Consider the following 27,452-nt stretch of genomic DNA (forward strand, 5'->3'; position numbering starts at 1 on the left):
TTTGGTTACTTTTAATTGAATTTAAGATTCTGACATGTTATAACCCAAGCAGAATGATAATAAATAACTCTGAAATTCAGCCCTGAAACACTTGGACTAAAAGTATTGACATATAAGGGAGAGCATCAGGTAACATAAGGAGATTTGGATTTCTAGGGCATCACAGGGATAGCATTCATCAGCACACAATGCATTATGTTTCTCTTCCTTCACATTTGTCTTAAGTAGTACTGTGTCATGCACAAGTATTGGTGCTTAATTATCTATTAGAAAAATGCAAATTCACTCAAATTAACCTCTTCCTGGGATCTTTGACCAGTTGACACCTGGGTAACACTTTGAAAACAGGCAACACAGTTTATTCATTCTACTGCTTCATGTTTTACCTTACTATGAACATTACCATTCTTCACAGGCTAATGCTAGACTTATATATTTTCTGTTCTCAAGATAATTTGTTATTGAATGCTAGACTGGAAGCTGCCTGGGGACAGACCTGGATTATTATTAAATTGTTATAGCTCCAATACTTAGCCACAGGATCTGGAGGATAATAAGCAGAAAATAAATGAGAACTGCATTACTCTGTGGGAAAAATTAAATGGAGAGGTAATATATTTTGAGGGATCTTCTCTGATCTTGTGAGATTTTGATAAGGATAGAAATGCTACCAGGGTCAGACCTTTGATCATCTAGCACACGTCTCTGACAAGAGATCCATGGGCATGTCTTAGAAGGACTTGACAGTTCTACTTGTATATTAACCTCAGTGATTAGGGTATCCCTCAATAATTACATTTGTCTTTACATTGGTCTAAAGGAGAAAACTGTATCAGCAACTAATATTGAAAAACCAATTTTCAAGAAAATATTTTTCATATATGGCCTGAATGAAAAAGTTGAATTATAAAATATGAAAAATGAAAGTGTTTACCAAGAAGCTAAATGAAGAGAAATAGGAAGAGAAAAAGAATTTGTAACCTTTAACTAATAAAGTATAAATGGCAAAGAAATTATCCATAAAGTCTTGATGATAGTGATATTTTTGTTCAGGCAATATTTATTGACCACCTGCTCTTTGCCAAACTCTGCATTAGATACTGAGGATATTTGAAAGGTGAATAATACACAATAACCAACCTCGAATTTTTTTTTACCATTTCAAATAAGAATTCTTTTATTCAGATTTATGGGACTAGTGATAACTTTTCATTGAAAAGCCAATTTAATTCCTTAGTCAATTTTTTTTGTTGTTTTTAAGAGGAATGTCTTTTTTTAACTTTTATTTAATAAATATAAATTTCCAAAGTACAACTTTTGGATTATAGCAGCTTTTTCTCCCCATAACCTCCCTCCCACCCGCAACCATCTCTTCTCCCACTCCCTCTCCCATCCCATTCTTTATCAAGATTCATTTTCAATTATCTTTATATACAGAAGATCTATTTAGTTTATACTAAGTAAAGATTTCAACAGTTTGCACCCACATAGAAACACAAACGGTTTGAGTACTAGTTGAAGTTTTTTTTTTTTAAGATTTTATTTATTTAATTGAGAGGTAGAGTTACAAACAATGATAGGGAGAGACGCAGAGAGAGGTCTTCCATCTGTTGGTTCACTCCCCAAATGGCCACAACAGCCAGAGCTGCGCCAATCCAAAGCCAGAAACCAGGAGCTTCTTCCAGGTCTCCCACGTGGGTGCAGGGGCCCAAGCACTTGGGCCATCTTCTACTGCTTTCCCAGGCCACAGCAGAGAGCTGGATTGGAAGAGCAGCAGCTGGGACTACAACCGGCACCCATATGGGATGCCGGCACTGCAGGCAGAGGATTAACCTGTGCCACAACGCCGGCCCCAACTTGAAGTTTATAGTCTAGTAGGAGAGATTGATGCACTGCTAATTAAGCTGGTTTATTACAGGCAAAAGAAACCAAACTTAGCATAAACAAAAAACCCAAATTTATTAAAAGGAGATAAGAATGTTTCATGGGACACAGGACAAGAATTGTAGACCCCACAAAGAAACTAAAGCAAGCAAAAATTGCCAAGAATTCATGTTTTGCTTCTGAACACATTTCCTGCAGCCCTGTCCCTGAAGATTGACTATTCTCCAAATCACCACCCACAAGACAGGCGTAAAACTCCATAGAGTGCTCCAGTTTATATTTGTTCCGTGCAAGAAAGAAGCTGATATGAACAAGATGTTTTAGTACTATTACTAAAGTCTAAGCAAACAGGATAATTTTCCCACCTTGAGTTAGGTGTCTACCAATAGTACCATCAGCTACCATCAAGGGGTAAGATCAGTAATACACATGTTGCTTTCTGGAAGCCTACTCATTTGATTATTAAAAAAAAAAAAAGATTTAGTTATTTAAAAGGCAGAGTTACAGAAGGAGATGAAGAACATCATGATAGAAAATGTGTAGTTTTCTCTGAGAGCACATGGGATGTCAAACCATTTGTTAAAGTAAAAATGATTATATTAATGCAATCAAAATAAACAATGTTTTCTGTACAGTGATTGCAATGGTATAAGATAGACCCAAGTTTGTGTCCTAGTTTTGCCATTTACCTGCTACGTGTCCTTGGACAAGTAGCTGAAGCTCTACAATTCAGTTGGTTTTTCTGTCAAATGGAAATATTACCTACTTCAAAGTTTTGGGGGCTCATTTTGGTGAGGACTAGATGAGAAAATAGATATATACTCATATAGCACTTCATGGTGTGTCTCTGTCATACTAAAATGCTCAATAAATGTATTTGCACATATTGTGGGTTAGATTCTATAGAGTGAAGTCTGTGTCATCAAGGATTAGGCAGACATGCATTGTGACTACTGAAACTTCAGGTGCCCTGGGGAGCTCCCTAGCCTGGAAGAGCTTTGTCTACTTTCTGTTCAATATTTAAGAATAATTTCAATTTGTCTCATTTCTAGTAATATACCATTTCAATAGTGACATTTCTTGTTCTGCTAAGCATAGAGGATTTTGAGGATGTTCACTGAAGCCCTTCAGACCTGGCTTGAACTATTATATTTCCTATGGTCATTGTAGTAGCAGTTTAAGGTGGTTCTAGGATTGCTTTTTTAATTTATATAAAGGAAATAATTTTTATGTATATCATATATACAGTTCTAAGAGCACAATGATACTTCCCACCCTACCCTCCCATCCTCCTTCCTCCTTCCTTTCTTATTTTTAAAAAAATTTTTACAATGACATCCTTTCAATTTACTTTATAATCACAAGCTTAACCCTCCACTAAATAAAGCACTCAACAAGTAGTAAGAATAACCACTGTTCCTGAAGAGTACAGACTAGGGATATAAACAGGGATTTCAACTACTCAAAAAGCCCTGTTGAATTCCATGATTGTGGGGTAGCTGAGCTCCCTATGTGGTACTCAGAAAGTTTATAGGTGAGGAACTATCTTGTACAATCCCAAAACAGCCAAAAAAAAAAAGAACCCCTCTAGTACTGCTGCTCATTGCTTCTATACTGCATACCACAGAACTCTGGTAATACAGCATGTTCTACTAATAAATACCATACCATCATAGCCATGCATATCCCATTCTCACACCCTAACTTGCTTCAAGGGAACAGATGGCATTGTGAAAAAAAGAACGGGCCTGACACCTGGGTTTCTTGAATGACGAGTGATAGTTATACCCAAGTGAGGAGTTACTCCTGATATTTGGCCATGTGGAACCATTCATGTACATTGAATGGAGGGAATTTGTTTGTTTTACATTTCTATCCTTTGCCTTTTTGTTTTCCCCTGGTAGTGTAAGTTATGCAGGGCACTTCCATAGCAGTAACAGTTCCTCAGGAACCATCTGAATGTGGAAGGAAGTGTGTAAAACAATGCAATGGCTTGGTAATAGCTTTGGCAGGAGCCTTCCCATATAATGACATCCTAATGGCTCTGCTGGACCCATTAGGCATGTACGAGACAGTGCAGTTGACTTTGTTACAGCTCCTTTGGAGATGTTCCACCATCAGAGGAACTATGTAAGTCACTGAGATTATGTTATGTGTGCCTGAGATGCTTCTGTGGTGACTGTGATACTATTATAATTGAAAGCCATTTTGATGGTATTCAACTTCAAACCATTATCAAGATAGATATAACAAGTTACTGTTTTCTTTTTCAGCAGGTAGTTTCCTTTTTTAAAAACCATTTATTTAGAGGGGTTTCTTTTTAAAGATTTATGTATTTATTTAAAAGGCAGAATTACAGAGAGAGTGAGAGGCAGAGAAAGAGATCTTCCATTTACTGGTTCACTCCTCAAATGGCTGCAATGATCAGGGCCAAGCTGATTCAAAGCCAGGAGCCTGGAGCTTCTTCTGGGTCTCCCATATTGGTGCACTTGGGCCATTTTCCGTTGCTTTCCCAGATGCATTAGCAGGGAACTGGATTGGAAGTGGAGCAGCTGGGTCTCAAACCAGCACCCAAATGGGATGCTGGCACTGCAGGCAGCAGCTTTACCTGCTATGCCACAGCACCGGTCCAAAGTACTTCTTAAATAGTATTTGATATTAAAGTAATGTGAGCTGATGGTGTAAAAATTAAGACAGTAAAAACGGATTTAAAGTGAAAAAGTGAATCATCGTACTCTCTATTCACCCTTCAAGTGCCACTCAAGAGATAGTGTTAATAACATGTTATATATCATACCCAAAATTGCCTGTGAATGTTCAAGTAGGATCACATACTACAGAAAGTCCAATAACTTTTTTCCAGTTTGTGTTATATGTCAGATATTCTCCCATATATGTAGTATATCTCTGCTTCATTCATTTTAATGTATGAATGGTATTCTGTTTATGTATGTACCATTTTATTTTTAACCAGTCCCCTATTGGTGGAATCTAGATTTCCAGTGTTTTGATACTAACAACAGTGCCACACTTAATGTCCCTGTACAGATCCTTTTACATAGCTGTTGGGTAACTATTTAGAAGTGAAAATGATGAGCTAAGGATATTTGCATTTGACATTCTTAAGAGATACTACCTAATTTCCCCCTTACAAAAAACTACCAGTTCATCTTCTTGCTAATGATACATGGAGATTGCCTGTTTTCCCATATCCTTATCAACACAGGAAATGATGAGAAAGAGTTCTAGGGTGGGAAGAGGGCAATGTTGTGTGGCAGCAGGTTAAGCCATCACTTAGAACTCTGGCATCCTACACTGGAGTGCAGGTTTGAGTCCTGACTGTTCTGCTTCTGATATACCTTTCCGCTAATGTGCCTGGGAAAGTAGTAGATGATAACCCAAGTACTTAGGCCCCCAGCCACCCAGGTAGGACAGGTAGGATACCAGGATGGAGATCCTAGCTTCTGGCTTCAGCTTAACCCAATTCTGGCTGTTGTAGGCACATGGGAGGTGAATCAGCACATGGAAGATCTCTGTCTCTCTGTCTCTGTCTCTCTCTTTGTGTGGTGTGTGTGTGTGTGTGTGTGTGTTTGTCTGTGTATCTACCTCTCTCCCTGTCATTAGTTCTGCCTTTCAAATGAATAAATCTTTTTTTATTAAAGGAATACAAACTTAATGCATTTCATATATACAAATTTAGAAACATAGTGATTCTTCCCGCCCTACTTCCCTCCCGCCCATACTCCCACCCTTCCTCCTCCTCCCTCTCCCATTCCCATTGTTATTTATTTATTTTTTTTTTTTTGACAGGCAGAGTGGATAGTGAGAGAGAGAGACAGAGAGAAAGGTCTTCCTTTTTGCCGTTGGTTCACCCTCCAATGGCCGCTGCGGACGGCGCATCGCGCTGATCCGAAGCCAGGAGCCAGGTGCTTCTCCTGGTCTCCCTTGCGGGTGCAGGGCCCAAGCACTTGGGCCATCCTCCACTGCCTTCCCGGGCCATAGCAGAGAGCTGGCCTGGAAGAGGGGCAACCGGGACAGAATCCGGCGCCCCAACCGGGACTAGAACCCGGTGTGCCGGCGCCACAAGGCAGAGGATTAGCCTGTTAAGCCACGGCGCCGGCCTCCCATTGTTATTTTTTACGAAGATCTATTTTCAGTTAACTTCATACTCATAAGATTAACCCTACACAAATGAATAAATCTTTAAAAAATATTTCTAGGGTTAGACATTTGGTACAGTGATTAAGATGCCACTTGAGATATCCATATCCCATACTAGGGTGCCTAGATTTCAGTCTGGCTCTGGTCTATATTCCAGCTTCCTGCTAATGCGTAACCTGGGAGGGAGCAAATGCTGGCTCAAGTACTTGGGTCTCTGCCACTCATATGGAACACCTGATTTACCTCCTGGCTTCTGCCTGGACTAGCCCTAGATGTTGTGAGCATTTGGGGAATGAACAAGCACATGGGAGATATCTGTCTCCTTCTCTGCATTTCAAATAAATAAAAGAATAAATAAACTATTAGAAAAGATTCCTAGTCGGTAGATAAAATGATATTTCTTTATGCTATTATTTTTATTCATTTGTGAGTGATCTTGGGCATCTTTTCATAAATTAATCTCCATTTGAATCTCTTCTTTGAATTGCCTGTTGACATCCTTTGCCTATTTTTCTGTTTAAAATCAATAAGAAAAATTTCAATAACAAAATAGAAAAAATGAACACAGATAGTAGCAAAGAAAATGAGAATGGTTATTGAGCATAAGAAAAACTGTTTAAGATCACTCTGAAGTGGAATTCACATGAAAATTATAATAAATTATCATCTATCACCTATAATATTGACCTAAAATGTTATAATATATTGTTCAAATATATATAAGAAAGTGGTTATAGGAGTGCAAATAGATGTAGTCTCAAGGAAGAAATACTCGAAAATATCTTGAAAAAATATATCTACATTGACCAGCAATTTCACTTCTTGAATTTGTCCTACAGAAATTGAAGGAACTTGTAGTCATATGGATGAGGGTATTCATTATAGCATTATTTGAAATAACAAAAAGTCATGGATAACAATAAAAATGTTTACAAATGGAAAATCACATGAACAATTTATGTAATGTTCATGCAGTGAAATACTCTGCAGCCTTACAAGGAATGAGACATTCATGGCAGGAAGAAAAGTGAGATCTCATGAGGAACTGAACAGGGAATTTCAAGTCCATTAACATGCTTATTTGTGTATTTATTACGAATATTTCTTAAACTAGCTTGTGGGGTACATGAGTGCTTACAGTGTTGCTTTTTATATTCCTTTATGCCTATATGAAATTTAAAAAATAAATTTAACAAAGTGTGACAACACTGTATGTAAGAACAGTCTTCAAGTTGGATTATTAGACAAAAACTACAGGATTTGAATCATTATGTATAGTAGTGGCATTTTTTTGTAACCCAGTGTTAGAAAGAAATACATTTACATTATCACCTAGTTCACAATGAAAGATAATTACCTACCTTTACTATGAACAGCATTCCTAAACATATTCTATTATATTTTGTCTTTGTATTGTGATAATTCACTAATTCATAGCTCACTAATAAGTCATTAACTCGTTTGAAGACAATTCAAGTATACTATATTTTTGTGTGAGTCCTATGGCTATATGCACACATGATCACATATTCATACCTTTCTCTGGAAGTATTCAAAATAAATGAATAATTCTGATTGCATTTGTGGATGGGGACTAGGTAGCTATGGGATAGGAGTATGAAAATCTTTTGTTCCCCATGTGTTCATCTGTCTCTTTTGAATTATGCTATCCTGTACTATCACTTTGTTTTAGTTTAACGAAATTTTTAAAATAAGTAAAATGAAAATAACATCACTGAGGAATGAATCTAAGTCACTTGTTTCTCAACTACTTTTTAAAATAGCCAATAATGCTGTGTACAGAGCTCTTTCCAATGTTTTAAACTTTTTTATAATTTCTTTGAAAAATAAGGTTATGATACTATCAAATACTCCCTGTAGGGCAAACTGTTTTAGCCCTTAATTTGTTTCTTTAACATAGCTTGGTGTGAGTGTGTGTGTGTGTATGTGTGTGTTCTGTCTGAAAACAAAGTGGGAAACACAGCTATTAGACTAGAAGTAATAGTTGTCTTTTTCATCACTGTTAAGCCACTTGCTCATTTTGATGATCCTCATAAAATTAGAGCCTCCTGTAGAGGGGATGTAGTCTTGTCTTTACTTGAAAATGCTACATTTGGGGTTCAAGTTTCTCTTACAGAGGAAGCAAAACATGGAAGTACTATTATCCACTGCATAAGAAATTTTGTATTTCAAAATTGTCTGCCAAAATTAGCAGTTGTAAGACAAAAAGGCAGCTGCACATTTTCAAACTTTCATGTAATATATACCATACTAGTTTCCTTTGACATCAAAAACATGCATTTGTCATTTAACAATTCAGCAGTGTATATGTAATTATAGTTCCATGAACAAATGGCTATTATGCTAAATGATTGATTTTAAATAGCACTTTAAAATTTTTCTATATTCACCTAAGTCCATGCTTTCAACATTTTGCTTTCAATTTCATGGTCACTATTTTCTAGAGATTTATGTTTAAATAGTTCTCACTTATTTTGATGTTTGTAAGTGCAAAGCTAGGTTTTCTAAAATAACATATCCTTTATTTTCATTGTTATTTGGCAAGTTTATGTTTGCTGAAATAATTAATCTGAAGCTAGAGCTTGCATGGCCTGCAAAGAAATTCGGTGCGATTGTTTAATCGCATTTACCATGAGAAAATTGGCAGCTTTTGTAAAATAATCCAAAAATTTCCCATTCCTGGAGTGTTTTATAAATGTAGGTTATCAAGGCTAAACAGGGCCCAAGACAAAATGTCTAAAGGAGTGTTCCATTTCTTAAAGAAAATCTGAGTGTTTCACACTTTCTACATGCAGTTTCCAGGATGCTGTCTTCACTTAATTTTCCTCTTAGTCTCTCCTTCTCTATCTTATTTCATGTTCTTTTTTTCCATTTTTCATGAAATTTTAATCTTTTTTAAAATTTTACTTAAGGTATACAAATTTCATGTATTTCCTATGTACATGTTCAGGGACATAGTGATGCGTCCTACACCATCCTTCCTCCCGCCCACATTCCCACCCTTCTTCCTCTTCCCTTTCCTATTCTCATTCTTAATCTTTACAAAGATCCATTTTCAATTTACATTATAGTCATAAGACTACCGCTACACTAAGAGTTCAACAAATATTATGAAGAAAAAACACTGACCCTTTAATGTTGCCATGTCCCAGAGTTGAGTCTTAGTTCCAGAATCTTTACCATTTATTCTTTCTCAGTGACCTCATATGGTCCTATTTGCATAGGTTTAATTTTTCCGTTTACATTCAGAAAAAGTTTTACAAATTATTGATTAATATAGTTATTGTGTATTTATGGAGTACGATGTGATATTTCAAGGCATGTATACAGCATGTGTTGATTAAATCATGATATTAGCTTTTCTATCTCCTTATTTCTTTATGTTTGGAGACTTTGGGCTTCTCTCTTTTATTGTTTCATAAAACATGCAAAAGGTTATTGTGAACTACAGTCACCACACTGTACTACAAAACATCAGAACACACTAACTATGTTTTGGTACCCATAATCCAACCTCTATCTTCCCTCCCCTCTTCACTTTTGTCAATCTCTGCTAATCATAATTATACATTAAGGGCAACATGATGTTTATCATCCTCATATGAGAAAGAACATACAGTATTTGACTTTCTGTGTCTAGATAGTTTCATTTAGCATAATGTTCTTCAGTTCTATCCATTTGGCTGCAAATGACAGGAATTCATTCTTAGAGGCTGAATAATAGTCCATTAGGTATTTATACCACATTTCCTTTATACATCAATCCATCAATGAATATATAGGTTGATTTCATTTCATATATTGGCTAGTGCAAATACTGCTACAATAAATGTGAGAGTGCATATGTCTTTTTGATATAATGATTTCATTTCCTTTGGATATATTCCAAGAAATAAGATATGTAACATATGATAGATTTGCTTTTAATTTCTAAACTTTTATTTGAGGTGTGGGGGAGAGAGAACAGAAGGAGGGAGGGAAAGAGAGAGAATGAATGAATATCTCCGGCCGGCGCCGTGGCTCAACAGGCTAATCCTCCGCCTAGCAGCACCAGCACACCAGGTTCTAGTCCCGGTTGGGGCGCCGGATTCTGTCCCAGTTGCCCCTCTTCCAGGCCAGCTCTCTGCTGTGGCCCGGGAGTGCAGTGGAGGATGGCCCAAGTGCTTGGGCCCTGCACCTGCATGTGAGACCAGGAGAAGCACCTGGCTACTGGCTTCGGATCAGCGCGGTGCGCTGGCTGCACCGCGGCGGCCATTGGAGGGTGAACCAACGGCAAAGGAAGACCTTTCTCTCTCTCTCTCTCTCTCTCTCTCTCTCTAACTATCCACTCTGCCTGTCAAAAATAAAAAAAAAATTAAAAAAAGAGAGAATGAATGAATATCTCCTATCTGTTGGTTCACTCCCCAAATGCCTGAAATAGCCAGGGCTTGAGGGTCAGGCCGAAGCCAGAAGCCAGGAACTCTGTCTGGGACTCTATCATGGATGGCAGGGACCCAGCTACTTGATCTATCACCACTGCCTTTCAGGGTATGCATTGGCAAGAAGCTGAAATAAGAAGCAGAGCTTAGACGCAAACCTAGGCACTCCTATATGGGATGTGGATATTCCAACCAGTATCTTAACTGCTAACTCAAACATCTGCTCTGCTCTGCTCTGCTCTGCTCTTCTCTTCTCTTCTCTTCTCTTTTTTGAGGAGCCTCTGTACTGTTCTAGATAATGGATATACTGATTTGCCTTTCCAACAATGGTCTCTACATCATCAGCTGTGTTTGTTATATTTTTTTTGACATTTTGTTAATAGTCATACTAATTTGTGAAATGATTTCTCATTGTGGTTTTTATTTTCATTTCCCTGATGGCTAATGAGATTGAGCATTTTAAAAAAATATTTGTTGGCCATTATATTTCTTCCTTGAGAAATGTCTATTCAAATTATTTGCCCATTTTATTTTTTGTTAAGATTTACTTTATTTATTTGAAAGGTAAAGTGACATAGAAGAACACAGAGAAAGAGATCTTCCATCCATGAGTTCACTTCCTAAATGGCTGCAACATCCAGGACTGGGCCTGACCAAAGCCAGAGGCCCAGAACTCTATTCAGGTCTCCCACATGAGTGGTAGGGGCCCAGTTATTCAGATTGTCTTTTGCTGTTTTAGCAGGGAGCTGCATCGGAAGTGGAGCAGCTAGGACTCAAACCAGCACTCTGATATGGGTTGTGAACTCTGCAAGCAGTGGCATAACCCATTGTGCCACAATGCCAGCCCCCATTTGCCCATTTTTAAATTGGATTATTTGGGTGTTTGATGTTGAGTTTTTTGAGTTCCTTATGTGTCCCGGATATTTGTCCTTTGTCAGATAAATAGATTGAAACTATTTGGGGTTGGCACTGTGGCACAGTGGGTTAAAGCCCTGGCCTGCAGCGCCAGCATCCCATATGAGTGCCGGTTTGGCTGCTCAACTTCCAACCAGCTCTCTGCTATGGCCTGGGAAAGCAGTGGAAGATGGCCCAAATCCTTGGGCCCCTGTACCCACATAGGAGACCCAGAAGAAGCTCCTGGCCCCTGGCTTTAGATCAGCTCGGCTCTGGCTGTTGCAGGCATTTGGGGAGTGAACCAGCGGATGGAAGACCTCTCTCTCTCTCTCTCTCTCTCTCTCTCTCTCTGTGTGTGTGTTTGTGTAGCTCTGCCTTTCAAATAAATAAATAAATAGAAAAACAAAACTATTTTCTCCCATTCTCTCAGTTGTCTCTTCACACTGTTGATTGTTTCCTGTGCAAAAGCTCCTTAGTTTGATATAATTCCATTGGTCTAATTTTAATTTTGTTGCCTGTGTTTTTGGGGTAAGATCTAAAAAAAATTACTGCTTATAATGAACTTTTGAAGTATTTCCTCTATGTTTTCCTTTACTGGATTCATAGTTTCAGGTCTTTGAAACATTTTGAGTTGATTTTTGTTTAGGGTGAAAGATAGGCATCAAGTTTCAATATTCAGGATATGGATATCCAGTTTTCCTAGTAGAATTTTTTGAATAGGTTATCTTTTCTTCAGTGTATGTTTTGGGGGGTCTTTGTCAAGAATCAGCTATAGATACATGGGCTTATTTCTGTGATCTCTACTTTGCTCCATTAGTTCCTATGTCTGTTTTTATTGCAGTACCATACCGTTTTGGTTACTCTAACTCTGTACTATATCTTTTAATGAAATATTGTGATGCCTCCTGCTTTGTCCTACTTGTTCAAACTTTGTTTGGCTATTTGGGACCTTTTGTGTTTCTATATGAATTTCAGGATTGTTTTGTCTACTTCTATAAGGAATGCCATTGTTATTTCTATCCTTTTTATTATTTGAGATATAATCTGAGGAAGAGAGAAACACACACACACACACACAGAAAGAAAGAGAGAGAGAGAGAGAGAGAGAGAGAGAGAGAGAGAGAGAGAGAGAGATCCCATCCATTGATTCACTCCTGCTGGATTCCCACATAAGCCAAGCCTGGACTGAGGCCACAGTTGACAGCTAGGAACTCAAACTATCACTTGGACATGATGGTAGAGTCATTGATCCATTACCACTTCTTCCCAGGGTCTACATTTCATGAATCTGGAGTCACAAACCAAAGGAGGATAAAGAAAATAGGCATGTCAATATGGCATGTGGGCATCTTAGCCATTAGGTCAAATGCATCCCCAACCTGTCATTGGTATTTTGATGGGACTTGCATTGAGTCTATAAATCACTTTAAGTAGAGCATACATTAAAACAATATTAATTTTTCCAATCTATTAATATAAGAGGTTTTTGAATTTTTGTCTAGCTTCTTTCATCAGTGTATTAGAATTTTCATTGCACATAGCTTTTACTTCTTGGTTAAATTTATTCCTAGGTGTCTTGACTTTTTAGTAGCCTATCATGAACAGGATTGCTGTCATGATTTATTTCTCAACCTATTCATGATTGACATAAAAATGCTACTGATTCATATATGTTGAATTTGCATCCTTCAACTTAATGAATTTACATCCTTCAACTTCAATGAAGTTGTTTATCAGTTCTAATAATCTAAGTCTAGATTTTTCTTTTTTTTTTTTTTGTTTGACAGATAGAGTTAGACAGTGAGAGAGAGAGAGAGAGACAGAGAGAAAGGTCTTCCTTCCATTGGTTCACTCCCCAAATGAGCTCTCCGGCTGGCGCTGAGCCGACCCAAAGCCAAAAGCCAGGGCTTCTTCCTGGTCTCCCATGCGGGTGCAGGAGCCCAAGCACTTGGGCCATCCTGCACTGCCCTCCCGGGCCCCAGCAGAGAGCTGGACTGGAAGAGGAACAACCGGGACTAGAACCCAGCACCCATATGGGATGCCGGTGCCACAGGCGGAGGATTAACCAAGTGAGCCATGGTGCCGGCCCTAGATTTTTCTATATATATGCATAATCATATCATCTGCAATCAGAGATAGTTTAATTTCCCCCCCTTTCTGTTTGTATGCCGTTTATTCCTTTCTCTCAAATAATTACTCTGGCTAAAACTTCCAATTCTGTATTGAATAAGAGAAATGATGAGGATATCCTTCTTGTTTTAGATCTTGGAGGAAATGCTTTCAACTTTTCCCCATTCAGTATGATGTTCACTGTGGGTTTGTCGTATGTAGTCTTCATTATGTTATGTTCCTTATATAGCTAATTTGTTCAAGATTCTCATCATGAAGGAATATTTCATTTTATTGAATACTTTTTTCTGGAACTGCTGAGATGATATATAATTTTATCCTTCATTCTATTGATGTGAATTATTATGATTACTGGGATTCAAGGTAATACTGGCCTCATAAAATGCGTTTGAAAGAGTTTCCTCCCTTTAAATTTTTTGGAATAGCTTGAGAAAAGTTAGGATTAGTTTATGCATTAAAATTTGATACAGTTTAGAAATAAAGGTATCTGGTTCTGGGCTTTTTTTGTTGTGAGACTTTATATTACCAATTTGACTTCATTACTCATTATTGGCTTGTTCAAATTTTCTAAATCTTCAGGATTCAAATTTGATAGATCGTATGTGTCTAGAAATTTGTCTATTTCTTCCAGGTTTTCCAATTTTCAAGTTTAGTTCATACTAGTTCCTAATTATCCATTGTGTTTCTGTGGAATGACTTGTAATGTGTCCTTTTTCATTCTTGTTTTTATTTGAGTCTTCTCTCTTACTTTCGTGGTTCTTTTTAGCTGAAGATTTGTCAATTTTATTTGTCTTTCAAAAAACTCCTTATTTCATTAATACTTTGTACTTTTTGTCTCTTTCATTAGTTCTCCTCTGATGTCTGTTTTATCTTTCCTTTTGCTAGTTTTGAGTTTGATTTGTTCTTTCTATTTTAGGCTATTGAGGTGCTTATTTGATGCTTGCTTTCTTGTGTGAGTGCTTATTGCTATAAACTTTGCTCATAAATTTCTTTTGCTGTGCTCTATCACTTTAGGTATAGTGTATTTAGATTTTAATTTGTTTCAAGGAATTTTTAAATTTTCCCTTAAATTTCTTCAGTGATCAATTGTTCAATTATATGTTATTCAGTCTCCACATGTTTGTATACTTATTGAAATTTATAGTTTTATTCCATTGTAACCAGAAAAATTACATGATAAAATTCTATTTTTTTAATTTTCAGACCTGCTGTGTCACCTTATCTGTTTTAGAAGATGCTTCTTGTGCTGTTAAAAAGATTGTGTTTTCTGTAGCTGTTGTATGAAGTATTCTTTAAATGTTTATTAACTCCATTTGTTACTATGGTATAGTTTTAACTCTGATGTTTCCTTATTGATTTTTTTAAAGATTTATTTATTGATTGATTGATTTGAAAGAGTTACAAAGAGGCTGGGAGTCGGGGGTGGGGGAGAGAGATAGAGAGACAGAGACAGAGACAGACAGACCATCCACTGATTCACTCCCCAAATGGCCACAGTGGCCACAACTTGGCCAATCCGAAGCCAGGAGCCAGGAGCTTCTTCCGGGTCTCCCATGTGGGTGCAGGGGCCCAAGCACTTGGGCCATCTTCTACCGCTTTCCCAGGCCATCGCAGAGAGCTGGATCAGAAGTGGAGCAGCCGTGACTCGAATTGGCACCCACATGGGATTCCAGCACTGCAGGTGATGGCTTTACCCACTAAGCCAAAGTGCTGGGCCCCCTTGTTGATTTTTTTTGACTGGTCTATTTGTCTAGTGATGAAAGTTAGGTGTTGAAGTCTACCACTATTGTTGTATTGCAGTCTATTTTCCCTTTATGATTAATGTTTACCTTATAAAACTGGGAGATCCAATATGAGCTACATATATGCTTAAAATTATTATTTCCCATTGTTGAACTGATCCATTGATTGCTATATAATAATCTTTATCTCGTATGTCCTTGAGCCATGATCTCTTTTCCAGCATCCATGTCCAACTAATTATTTGTGCATTTCAATAGGTGTCTTAAATTCAGCTTGCCCAATGCCAAACTTCTGATAATCCTCCCTGCCTGAAACTTGTTCCACTTGCAGATTTTTCTCATTTCAGATGATAGAAACTCCATCCTGCAACTTACTCAGCCCAGAAACCTCAGAGTCATCCTGAAAGCTCTCTTCTACTAGTACCTCCTCTGCTACCACCCTTGTCCAAGCCATCAATGACTGTCATCTGGATTAATTCAACACTCTCTTAAAAGGTCTCTAGGCTTCTGAGAGTGATGGTTGTAAAATATGAATCTACTCTACTAAAATGCTACAATTGGCTTCTTGCTTCACTTGGTGACCTAAAATGTCCTCCATTATCTATCCCCTGTTATCTCTCTGACCTCACCTCATTTCTGCATTTTCCCTTTTCAAGTATGCTACATTGACAATGGCTTCTTTATCAATGAAAACAAAAGCCTTCAGGACACTTCTTTAGGGACTTTGCTGGAGCTGACTTCTCTGCATGGGATATTCTTCTCAAGATATTACATGTTAAAGGAAGGAAGGAAAGGAATGGGAAAGGGAAAAGGGAAGAGAAGGGAAGGGATGTCAATACATTCTTAGAATTGTATCTTTGAACTGCATTAAGTGTGTTCGTATCACAATGAAAACATTAAAAAAAAACTGAGAACATTCAATCTGTTCTTTTCACATGCTTGTTGTGGAAGTTTGAATGAATAAATTTTAAAAATTTGTTATTTTAAAATATTACATGTTTAACTATCTCACCTTCTTCAAGCTTTTGTTCATATCTCTTTCTCAGTGAAGCCTACTCTGACTCATAATATATATTTCCTTTTTTTAATGATTGATTTATTTATTTGAAAGAGTTACACAGAGAGAGAAGGAGAGGCCGAGGCCGAGAAAGAGAGAGAGAGAGAGAGAGAGAGGTCTTCTATCTGCTGGTTCACTTTCCAAATGGCCGCTACGGCAGGAGCTGTGCCAATCCGAAGCCAGGAGCTTCTTCCAGATCTCCCATATGGGTGTAGGGGCTCAAGGACTTGGGCCACCTTCTACTGCTTTCCCAGGCCACAGCAGAGAGCTGGATTAGAAGTTGGAGCAGCCAGGACTCCAACCGGTGCCCAAATGGGAAGCCGGCACTGCAGGCGGTGACTTTCCTCACCACACCACAGTGCCCGTCCCTAGATAATATTTCCATTTGTAACCCCACTCCAAACTTCAAATACTTTTACCCTATTTCCACCATTTCCCTTTTCCATAGCATGTATCATCTTCTCTAAAATTCACTTGTATACTATGCTTCCAGTTATTGTCTGTTTCCACCTATCAGAACTGTAAGTTCCATGACAACTAGAATCCCTGTGTGTTTTGTTCACTGAAGTACTTAAAGCTCCTAGAACAGTTTCAAGCACTTAATAGGTGTTCAGCAAATACTTTTGAAAGAATATATACATATAGAAAGATAAGTATTACTATAAAAATTTTGTCTGTTTTTAAACACAGAGCTGAATGATTTGAACTAATTTTTCTTGCACTATTCATTTTTTAAGATTTCATCTCTGTGAAAACTAGTTTGTTTTCTGAATGACTTGATCAATCTGCTCATTAAGGCTAATAATTTTTAAAACACTGAGTTAATAATTGAATCAGTCAAAACTATTTTCCTGGATTTTTTTTAAATCTCAGTTTTTGATGACTATACCAGCCTTTATACATAAAATATTCAAAATAATTTGTGCATAGAGAAACAACTGCATTTTATTTGCCAAATCAACATGTGCAAACGTAGCCATACTCAATCACAATTAGATCACAAGTCAGATGAGTATAGTAAGGGCTTGTAGTCAGCATAGTTCATTTTGTGACTAATAAATAGTATGTGCTATTTGATTGTGTGCCACTAATAAATAAGCACACACATGTATCTTTTTGAGTGATTTATGAACATCAGCAAGTCAACTAAAATGATCAGGTAGGTTAATCCATGTGAGAGATGACCTAAAGTGATAGGTTGTCTGACTGTATTTCCTAGTCATTCTAGTGGAAACTATTGAGGCTTTTGTTTATGAAGACACAACCATATGTTATTTTATTAAATAACATATCATTTACATTTTTAAAAACATTCCAGTCATAATCCAGTGAAAATGTTCAAGAAATGTGTCTTGATAGGACAGACATGACTAAAGTAAGAGTAAAATAAGAAAGTATAAGGAAATATTAAAATGAGATTTTACTAATCCCGAGTCATGTCAGAGTTGAGGAAATGTCTCTAAAAGTTGAAAAAAGGAGTGGCAAATGAAAGTTCAGCATTCCAGCCTTGAAGGAATCATAAACACATCAATGTGTGACATTTTTACCAGTCCTCCTGCACTTATCTGAAGTCAGTACAATGCCACAGCTGACAATGGGGGACCTCAGCAAGGAATAAAACAGAACAACAAAAAGAAAGGCACAGAAAAGAAATAGACCATACCAGCCCTGTGGTTTAAGTACATGATATATATTTTTACTTGCTCTCAAGATAAATTATTTTGTGCATAAATTATTTAACTTTTGGCTGCTTTCACTTTATTCTAAGATCTATAGGATATTATTTCTTAATTTGAGTAACTGGCATAGGGAGCAGTGAGGATTTGGAGAATAATTTTATTTTTGCCTCTAGTGTTGTTTTGTCCCTAAGCTCTGTCATTTGTACATCAAACTAATACTGTCATTTTTATCAGCTTCAGCCACAGGAAGATTTATCAAGATGTTTCTGTTTTACTTCTCATTTCTAAGCAGCTAGCTGCCTAGACTAGAGTCACGAGTCTGCTAAATTGGGCAGGCATTTACATTTTGTGTGTGTGTCATGTTCTCCTAAGAACCATCATTTTATAAAATGAAATTAGCCCTGGGTAAATCTCAGCAGAAAGTGCTTTGCTCTGATAACAATTTGCCTCCAATGAAGAGATTGGTCTTTACCCACAAGAACTAGAAAGAATAATTTGGACATATTTTCTTGTACCTTATACCTTGGGCCTGAGAGACTTAAAATAAAGAAATATCTTGCTTTCCAACAAGTTGAATTTCAGTTGTTCCAGATTGAATTAGTGTAAATAAAATAGAAAGAAAGACCCTAACAAATCAATACTGCATTGGTAGTAAACTGGAAAATACTGACAAATTATCCTTTTAGGCCTTAGCGAGGCTTAATCTAAACATCGTTTTCTCTTGACAGCATGAGAGAGAAGAGAGTAATTTATTACACAGTCTTGATCTGGATGAGAAAAGACTGCTGCTTGTTCTTCACTGTTCTGGCTCTTTCCCTGTCTATGCCAGTTCCATTTTGTTTACCTCCAGAAAATCATTCTCCAATAATATGTTTATAGGCCTTGCAACTTTAATGCCTTGGCTCTGTTCGCTTATCATGGTAATTTGGGTACTTGGCAGCTTGTTTAAGAAGATTGTGGATTAAGTGTGCTATTAAGAGTCAGGTATTTTGCATTACATGCATGGAACATGTTTGCAAGGTGTTGTATGCAAATCACTTCATAGTTTTGTATGTTGTGTGAGATCACTATATAAAGGGGTCCTTTACAAAATCTGGCCGTGTTATAATGTGGTGGAATTACCCTACTCCCAAATTTATGACTTTCATAACATAGGGTTTTGGCTTGTTGGTTTTATTTAAGGTTCAACTAAAACTCACTACCCATTTACAAGAAAGGGAGTATTTATGTTTTTTCTGTGACAAATATTTAGCATTGTTTCTTTCCTTTTTTATGCTTTTTAATTGTTTTATCATCTCTTATTTCATGTGATAGGTGAGAAGTATAAATGTGTGAACTATGTGGCAACAATATGAGGTCAGCAATTTGTTCATATTTTTCTGTTAAATAAATTAGTCATCTTAAATATCACATTTTCCTACATGGATGTGATAAAAATCACATTTTAATTAGCCCAAGAGGGATATGGACATAAGGAAGCCAAATACTTGCTCCAGGCAAGATCATTTCTCAAGGCACTGAATTATGAACAATATTTAAATTACCGGTTACATTTATCCCACATATTTTGTGAAACTTAAAATCTTATATTATCATTACACTTCAATTGTTGTTATCACAGTAATAAGGAAATTAACCTCATTCTTTTTTTACATATTTTGGGAATAGTATACTTATTAAACAGTAATGTGTTTTCCTGCATATTGTATCCCATACCAATATAGTTAATTACTCACCCAGACTCCAGAAATATTTAAATTCCCAAGTACCTCCAGCCAAAAGATAAGACAATTAAATTATAAATGGTTAGCATGTTTACACAAAGAAGAATTGCCTCATACAGATATACATTTCTTTCTGGAAAACATTTTATAGAAGAGCAAAATTTATTAGAGATATATGATTAAGACTATTAAATATAATTATTGCAACCTTAATATATTATGGACTAAGGCATTTTGACCTAATTTCCCTATATAAATTAGCAGCATGTTGAGTTAAAAAGAAAAGAATAATTTGATGCCTTAAATATAATTAACTGAAATGTATGAATTGGTTTTGACTCAAACATTTTATGAAATATCATTACTATTTTGTGAGACCTTTTAGATTATCAAACATTCTTAAATCCCTTCTGGAAGCAAGGCACTGTTCAGGAGAGACAAATATTAAAAGCAAATGTGGTCACAAGCCTTACTACTTAACATCTTGCTTACTTAGACTTAGTGGTGCTGGTAAAAGTAATTCTGATAGCATTATCAGCCTATCTCTGTACAACACTGCCAATTGATCAGAATAAGATTAATGTTTTTCCCAATTGTCAAGAAAGCCAATCATCACAGATTTTATTGGTTTACTTCATGAGGATGGTCTGATTCTTTAGTAAAGATTACTGAAATAGTGGCCAGTGTTGTGTTTTAGCTGGTTAAGCCACTGCCTGCAGCACTGGCATCCTATATGGGAGCCAGTTCATGACCCAGCTGTTCCTCTTCTGATCAATGTCTCTGTTAATGGCCTGGGAAAACAGCAAAGATAGCCAAGTCCTTGGACCCCTGTACCCACATGATAGACCCAGATGAAGCTCTTGGCTCTTGGCTTTGGTCTGGCACATCACTGGCCATTGAGGCCATTTATGGAGTGAACCCATGGATGGAAGACTTTCTGTCTCTCTGTGACTCTACCTTTCAAATAAATAAATAACTCTTTTTAAAAAAAGTTTGAAAAAGGATAACTGAAATAAACCATACTTGTACAAACTCAAATGCAAGTTAGTGGGCAAGTGTCAAGTGTTGGAAGAATTTTTTTAAAAGATTTATTTATTTATTTGAAAGTCAGAGTTACACAGAGATGGGAGAGGCAGAGAGAGAGAGTGGTCTTCCATCTGCTGGTTCACTCCCCAATTGGACTCAACGGCCGGAGCTGTGCCGATCCAAAGCCAGGAGCCAGGAGATGCTTCTGGGTCTCCCATGTGGGTGCAGGGGCCCAAAGACTTGGGCCATCTTCTACTGCTTTCCCAGGCCATAGCAGAGAGCTGAAATGGAAGAGGAGCAGCTGGGACTTGGACCGGCGCCCACGTGAGATGCTGATGCTGCAGGCCAGGGCTTTAACCCGCTGCACCAGGGCGCAGGCCCCAATCTAATATTTGTTAAGTACCTAGCATGTACAAAAGACTAGGGACCCATATTTGAATAATTAGACATGTTCCCTAACCTTGAGAAGGGCATACTTAGCAGGCAAGGTGGAGAGGTAAACATATGAGAAGTGTAGTACAGTATGTTAAGTTTCGTAGTAAAGATATATGAAAAATGTACTCAGTGGAGGTATAGAGAAGGAAATAAACTATCTGAGGTAATCCAGGAAGACTTCCCATGTAAGATGAAATATGAAGTATATCTTGAAGTATGAATATTCAACAGAAAAGAAAAGGTAAGACACTTCAGTCAGAGTGAACAGAAAACACACTAACAGAGACATTAGCAGGGATGGCATGTTCCAGAAGTTGTAAGAAATTGAGTGTGGCTAAGTGATAGTTGGATAGGTAAGACATACTTCAAGATAATTTGGAGCCATGCTCTAAAAGTCTCATGTGCCATGACAGAGAGTTTTGATATTTTTCTCCATTAAAATGGGAGCCACTAATTTGTCACAATAAGATTTATACTTTAGAAAGGTAACTATTATGACATTTCAGAGTATGGACTGGAATTACTAATTCAAAGCATATTTATTGAACACCTATTATTTGCCAAAGAAGTGTTGATGACCACAAAAGACCAAGAAATCATATTCCCTGCCCTCCAAAACTCAGATTGGTAGAAAGACAAATATATAAGCAATTAAAATTCAGTGTATATGCCCTCGATTCTCACTATTCCAAAATACAGTGAAGAGACCAGTGCTGTGGCCTGGTGGGTAAAGCCACCACCTGCAACACCAGTGAGTCCCTCTGTTCTACTTCCAGTCCAGCTCTCTGCTGTGGCCTGGGAAAGCAGTAGAAGATGGCCAAATCTTGGGCCCCTGCACCCACATGGGAGACCCAGAAGAAGCTCCTGGCTTCTGGCTTCGGATTGGCCCAGCTCCAACGATTGTGGCCATTTGGGGAGTGAACCAATGTATAGACGACCTCTCCCTCTCTCTCTGTCTCTGCCTCTCTCTAACTCTGCCTTTCAAATAAATAAATAACTCTTTAGAAAAAGAAAGTGAAAACACAGACAAAAGAATACCTAAATTATCCTGGAATTTTGATAAAGCTTCAGAGAGTAAGCGCCAATAGAACCAAAGTTTAAAAGATAAGTAAAAATTTGTCACAGGGACAGAGAAGAAAGACATTGTCGCATAAGAAAAATCTAGAGTTGACATCAGTTTTATGATAGCAGAGTAAAGTAGTCCCTGCCTTTTCTTGTCTCTGAAATTATTCAAATACCACAATGAGAATGAAAAATAGAATAACTGAGGCAGGACCAGAATACATGGATAAAGGCTTCTAAGAGCAGTAATGGTCAAGAAATGGAGGAAGATGGCAAGTTTTCTTTCTTTCTTTCTTTCTTTCTTTCTTTCTTTCTTTCTTTTTTTTTTTTTTTTTTTTTGGACAGGTAGAGTTAGTGAGAGAGAGAGAGAGAGAGAGAGAAAGGTCTTCCTTCCGTTGGTTCAACCCCCAAGTGGCCGCTACAGCCAGCGCGCTGCGGCCAGTGTGCTGCACTGATCCGAAGCCAGGAGCCAGGTGCTTCCTCCTGGTCTCCCATGCAGCTGCAGGTCCCAAGCGCTTGGGCCATCCTCCACTGCCTTCCCAGGCCACAGCACAGAGCTGGACTGGAAGAGAAGCAACCGGGACAGAATCCAGTGCCCCAACCGGGACTAGAACCCGGGGTGCCGGCTCCGCAGGCGGAGGATTAGCCTATTGAGCCACGGCACTGGCCAAGATGGCAAGTTTTCAAACAAAGCAGTGCATACTTCTCCAAAGCAAGTGGCCCACTTATGGAATTAAACTACCAATCTTTTTGTTTGATAATGGGAATAGGGATATAGACCAAAGGTAGAAGCTTCCATAAGCTAAAGGGAATTAAGGTCTGAACAAGGAAATACATCTACACATCACCTTTGCGGGAATATTGTTGAGTAACGATAGAGGAAAGAGACTGAATTTTGAATAACCTTATGGTTTTTTATGTATATTGAATCAAGATGAATAAAAATTAAACAGCTTGTGCTCTCGCCCTCTCCCTGCCTCTCCACACCCCCCCACACACACCACACACAAATTTCACATGGAAAGGGGCTTCACTCAGAATAATGGGAAATTTGTGATAGAAAAAGTTCCTTGACTTGTCCCCTACATAATCCTACTACTAAGGCTGCTATAGGACACCCTAATCTCACCAAAAGATGAATCCCAAAAGAAAACAGAAGCTATGTAAACTATAAGGAAACGGGAAAAATAATGACAGATTAGCACCCACTAGAGAATTGTTGTTTCTAATCAGAAAATGTAGAAAAAATAGTCTTGAAATGAATAGCATATAAATCAAAGAGTTCCAAGGAGAATGATTGATTCGCATTAGAGTTGCATTGAAATAACATAATGATCCTGCGGGGGAAGCAGGACATACAGCAGACTCATAGAATGGCAAATGCCCAAAACAGCACTCCGGCCTCAGAATCAACCCTTGGGACATTCGGATCTGGCTAAAAGGCCCATGAGAGTCTCACAGGCATGGAAAGCCACGACACGGTGCAAAAACAATCTAAATGAAAGATCCTGGTGAACAAGACCCCAATGGAAGGAACAGAACATCAAGGAGGGAGGCACCTTTCTCTGAAGGGAGGAAGGGACCTCCACTGTGATATGGCCTTGACTAAACAAGTTCAGAGTCGGTGAACTCAGGGGGCTTCCATACCCTAGACAGCTCATGGCAAGAGCCTCGGGTGATTGCTGACGCCATAAATAAGAGTGCCAATTGTTAAATCAACAGTGGGAGTCACTGGGTACAGGCTCCCCACCTAGGATCTCTGTCCTTAATGTGTTTTACTATGAAACTTAAAAACAACACTACTAGTCAAACAATACCCTATACCTTGTGCAGTTGTGTGAGTGTAGCCTGTTGAAATCCTTGCTTAGTATATACTAAGTTGATCTTCTGTATGTGAAGGGTGGGATGGGAGAGGGAGTGGGAGAGGGGAGGGCCGCGGGAGGGAGGGAGGTTGGGGGGGGAGCTAAAACAATACAAAAGTTGCACTTTGTAAATTCACATTTATTAAATAATAATAAAAAAGAAATAACAAAGGAATAAGCTGTGAGAGAAATCTCAGGAAAGTAACAGCAGAGAAAGACAATTAGGAAAATGAAGCAAACTCTGAATGCAACACAAAGGAGAAAAGGGGATGAAAATACGCTGAGACATGGGAAGAAGAGATCTGAGGAAAGGGGAAAATAGTGAAATAAACGAATACTTAAAGAGAAATGGGAAAAAATACAACTTATAGAAGATGGACAAGGGATGTTCTATGTGGAAGTAAATTTTATTCCCCAAGGAAATAAACAAAAAATGTTAGTATTCAGGAACATATTCTATAAATTAAACAAGACTCATTGAAAAGGCACATCTTCCAAGAAAGTTGCTTAACGTGTGACCAGCATTGAGATACACTCTAGTAAAGTAACTGGGCTTCAAGAATCTAGCACATCCAGGTAAAACATGGCAGGCTATCCTGAGACTACAGCACAGTAACCTTTAATACTAAAAGACAGTGAACCAGTGCCTACAAAGTTATCTGAAGGGAAGAAGAGCCCATGAAATGGGAGGTAAACAAGGTACCTATGGAACAAAATTTAAGATAACACTTATTCTCAGGTGCCTAGGACCAGCCCTTGATACTACCTACAAAAATACGGATATTTCCTAGCTAACTAACTATACATATGCATACATACACACACACACACACACACATATATATATATAATAGTATTTTATGAATCTGTAAATATAGATAGCCATTAGTTGATACTAGCAGAACTAAATACAGAATGTAAACTTTTCACATTATCTGAAGAAACATGCACAATACACACAACAGAAAAATAAAGACCATATCAATTAAGAGAATAGTAGCAATAACATATAGAGAAAACAAAGTATAATATAATGAAGCACTAAAGGAAACCACCTCTATACATGTTAATAAGGTATAGACACTGGCAAAGACAGATAATTTGTCCTCAAAATCCATTATATCCTTCTTACGTAATGAACTCACAGATATTAGCTGACTCCTGGTCACCAGAATAGACAACCTAATTTTCCAGACTTGTCTGCTTTATAGATTCCATCACATGACTTAAATTCTAACCAATGGGACCTAGGAAACAAAACAACATATTAAAAATTCCAGAAAATATTTTTAGAGAGAATGAGTATTCTCCTCTCCTCTTTAATCACTTCTGTTTTCTAGAAAGCACTTGTTATGACTGCTGCTACACCGGTCATTTTGGAGCACAGATGGAAACTGTATGTTGAGTATGACAGAACAATAAAATGGAAGGAATCTGGGCCACTAATGAGTTAATGATTGTGAAGCTCCCATATCATCCCTGTACTACCTGGGCATATGTTTACATGGGAGATAGACTTCTATCTAGCTTAAGAAAGAAGTTATATAAAATGGCCCTTAATGATGCTTCTTCAGACAAAACAGTGATTGCTTTATCAGCCTAATATGTATATACTTTGCATCAAGAAGCTATTACTAAACAGAATACATTAAGTAAGCTATACTGCTAGGCACCTATTTTGCTTTTCTTTTCTCTCTATCCCCCTCTTGTTTCCATTTTGATCTGACTGAAAAGCACAGTACCACATCTGATTATGTTGAGTTGATTTGAATGTTTCTTTTAAATGTTTATTTTTAATTATTGAGACTACACATTTTCAATTTACATTATATTCAAAGACTTAATGCTCCACCCAATAAAGAGATTCAACATTTCTGCAACAGTTGTATATGTTGTGATTTCTAGATGGCAGTGATGGTTTTACATATGAGCTGGGTGATACTGATAGAGTCCTAGTGAAGCCTACTGTATCAGCATGTATACACTTTCACATAAATTATGCTTTTCCTTGTGGTCTCTAACAAGTCTTTCTCCATACATGAAGTATCTTATCTTTTTCTTGATTTCCTTGTATATAGGTGTTTATGTGCATGTATATCTGTTAGTATGTACCCTTCCATTTATGATAGATAACCCAATTAAATTTGGCCTAAGTAAAAGGTGAATGTTTGACTCACAAGAAAAGAATACATGTGTGTTTAGCTTCAAGTGTGGGCACTTCAGGGCTCCATGTCATCAAGCTCTCATTTTTTTTGTTTTTTGTTTTTTTACTCTTTTGGCTGTCAGTTACCCTATAAGTCTATATGGTGGTGAAAAAAAAAACTCTCCTAACAGGAGAAAAACACCTCCCTCTATTCCAGAAACCCTCAGAAATGTCTAAGTGCATCTCAGTCCTTTGGCTTAGTCATATGCGCAATGCTGAACCAGTCACTATATCCTGAGCGATGAGATTTCCTGATTGTTTAAACTCATTTATGTCCCATCTGTGGAACTGATAATAGGAACAAGCCTTACTTAAAACATGAGAGTTGGGACTGGGGTTGTAGTACCTCCTGCAAAGCCAGCATCCGATATGGGCTGGTTCATGTCTTGGCTGCTCCATTTCCTGGCTGTACCTGCTAATTGGCCCAAGTGCTAGGGCCCCTGCCATCCACGTACAATACCTATAAGAAGCTCCTGGCTTCGGTCTGGCCCATCCCTAGCTGTTGTGGCAATCTGGGGAGTGAACCAGCAGATGGAAGATCTTTCTCTGCTTCTTTCTCTCTTTCTCTCTCTCTCTGTCTCGCTCTCTCTCTGTAACTCTACCTTTCACATAAATAAATACTTTTTTTAAAAAGTGAGAGTTAGAGAGGGGTATTTACCAGTACTACTACTACTACTAATAATAATAATAAGGTATGGTTTTATGAAAAGATAAGTACTGGTTACCAAAAATAAAGAAGCAAAACAAAACAAAGGCTTACTCACTCCAAGTTTCACTCAGTAGTTTTATCTGGCCTATGCTTCATATTCAGATTTCTTCAGAAACTCTCATTTTTAGAAGAGTATCCTTCTAGGACTTTTTAAAGCAGCTTCCTTGAGATATAGCTCATAAGCCAAATAATTCTCCCATTCCCATTTAAAGTATAGAACTAAATGCTTTTTAGTATATTAAGTGGTACAGGATCACTACAATCAATTTTAGAATATTCTTATCACCCCATAAAGACATCTCTTATACTTTAGTTACCACCTCCCTACTCTTTTTCCACAACCCAAAATAAGCACTAATCTACTTGTCTTCTCTATAGATGTACCTATTCCGGACATTTAATGCTAATGGAATCGTATACTATTAGCCATTTCATATATGATTTC

At 37.6% G+C, this 27,452-nt stretch overlaps 1 protein-coding gene across 1 annotated transcript in view; it reads left to right on the forward strand.

Annotated features, from left to right (window-relative positions):
- The window catches only part of TENM1 (teneurin transmembrane protein 1), an 893,298-nt gene that overhangs the window by 346,625 nt on the left and 519,221 nt on the right, over positions 1–27,452 (forward strand). The gene's annotated exons all lie outside the window — the stretch shown is intronic.

The sequence above is a fragment of the Lepus europaeus genome, chromosome X (genome assembly GCF_033115175.1).
Source record: "Lepus europaeus isolate LE1 chromosome X, mLepTim1.pri, whole genome shotgun sequence".
In the NCBI taxonomy this organism is placed as follows: domain Eukaryota; kingdom Metazoa; phylum Chordata; class Mammalia; order Lagomorpha; family Leporidae; genus Lepus; species Lepus europaeus.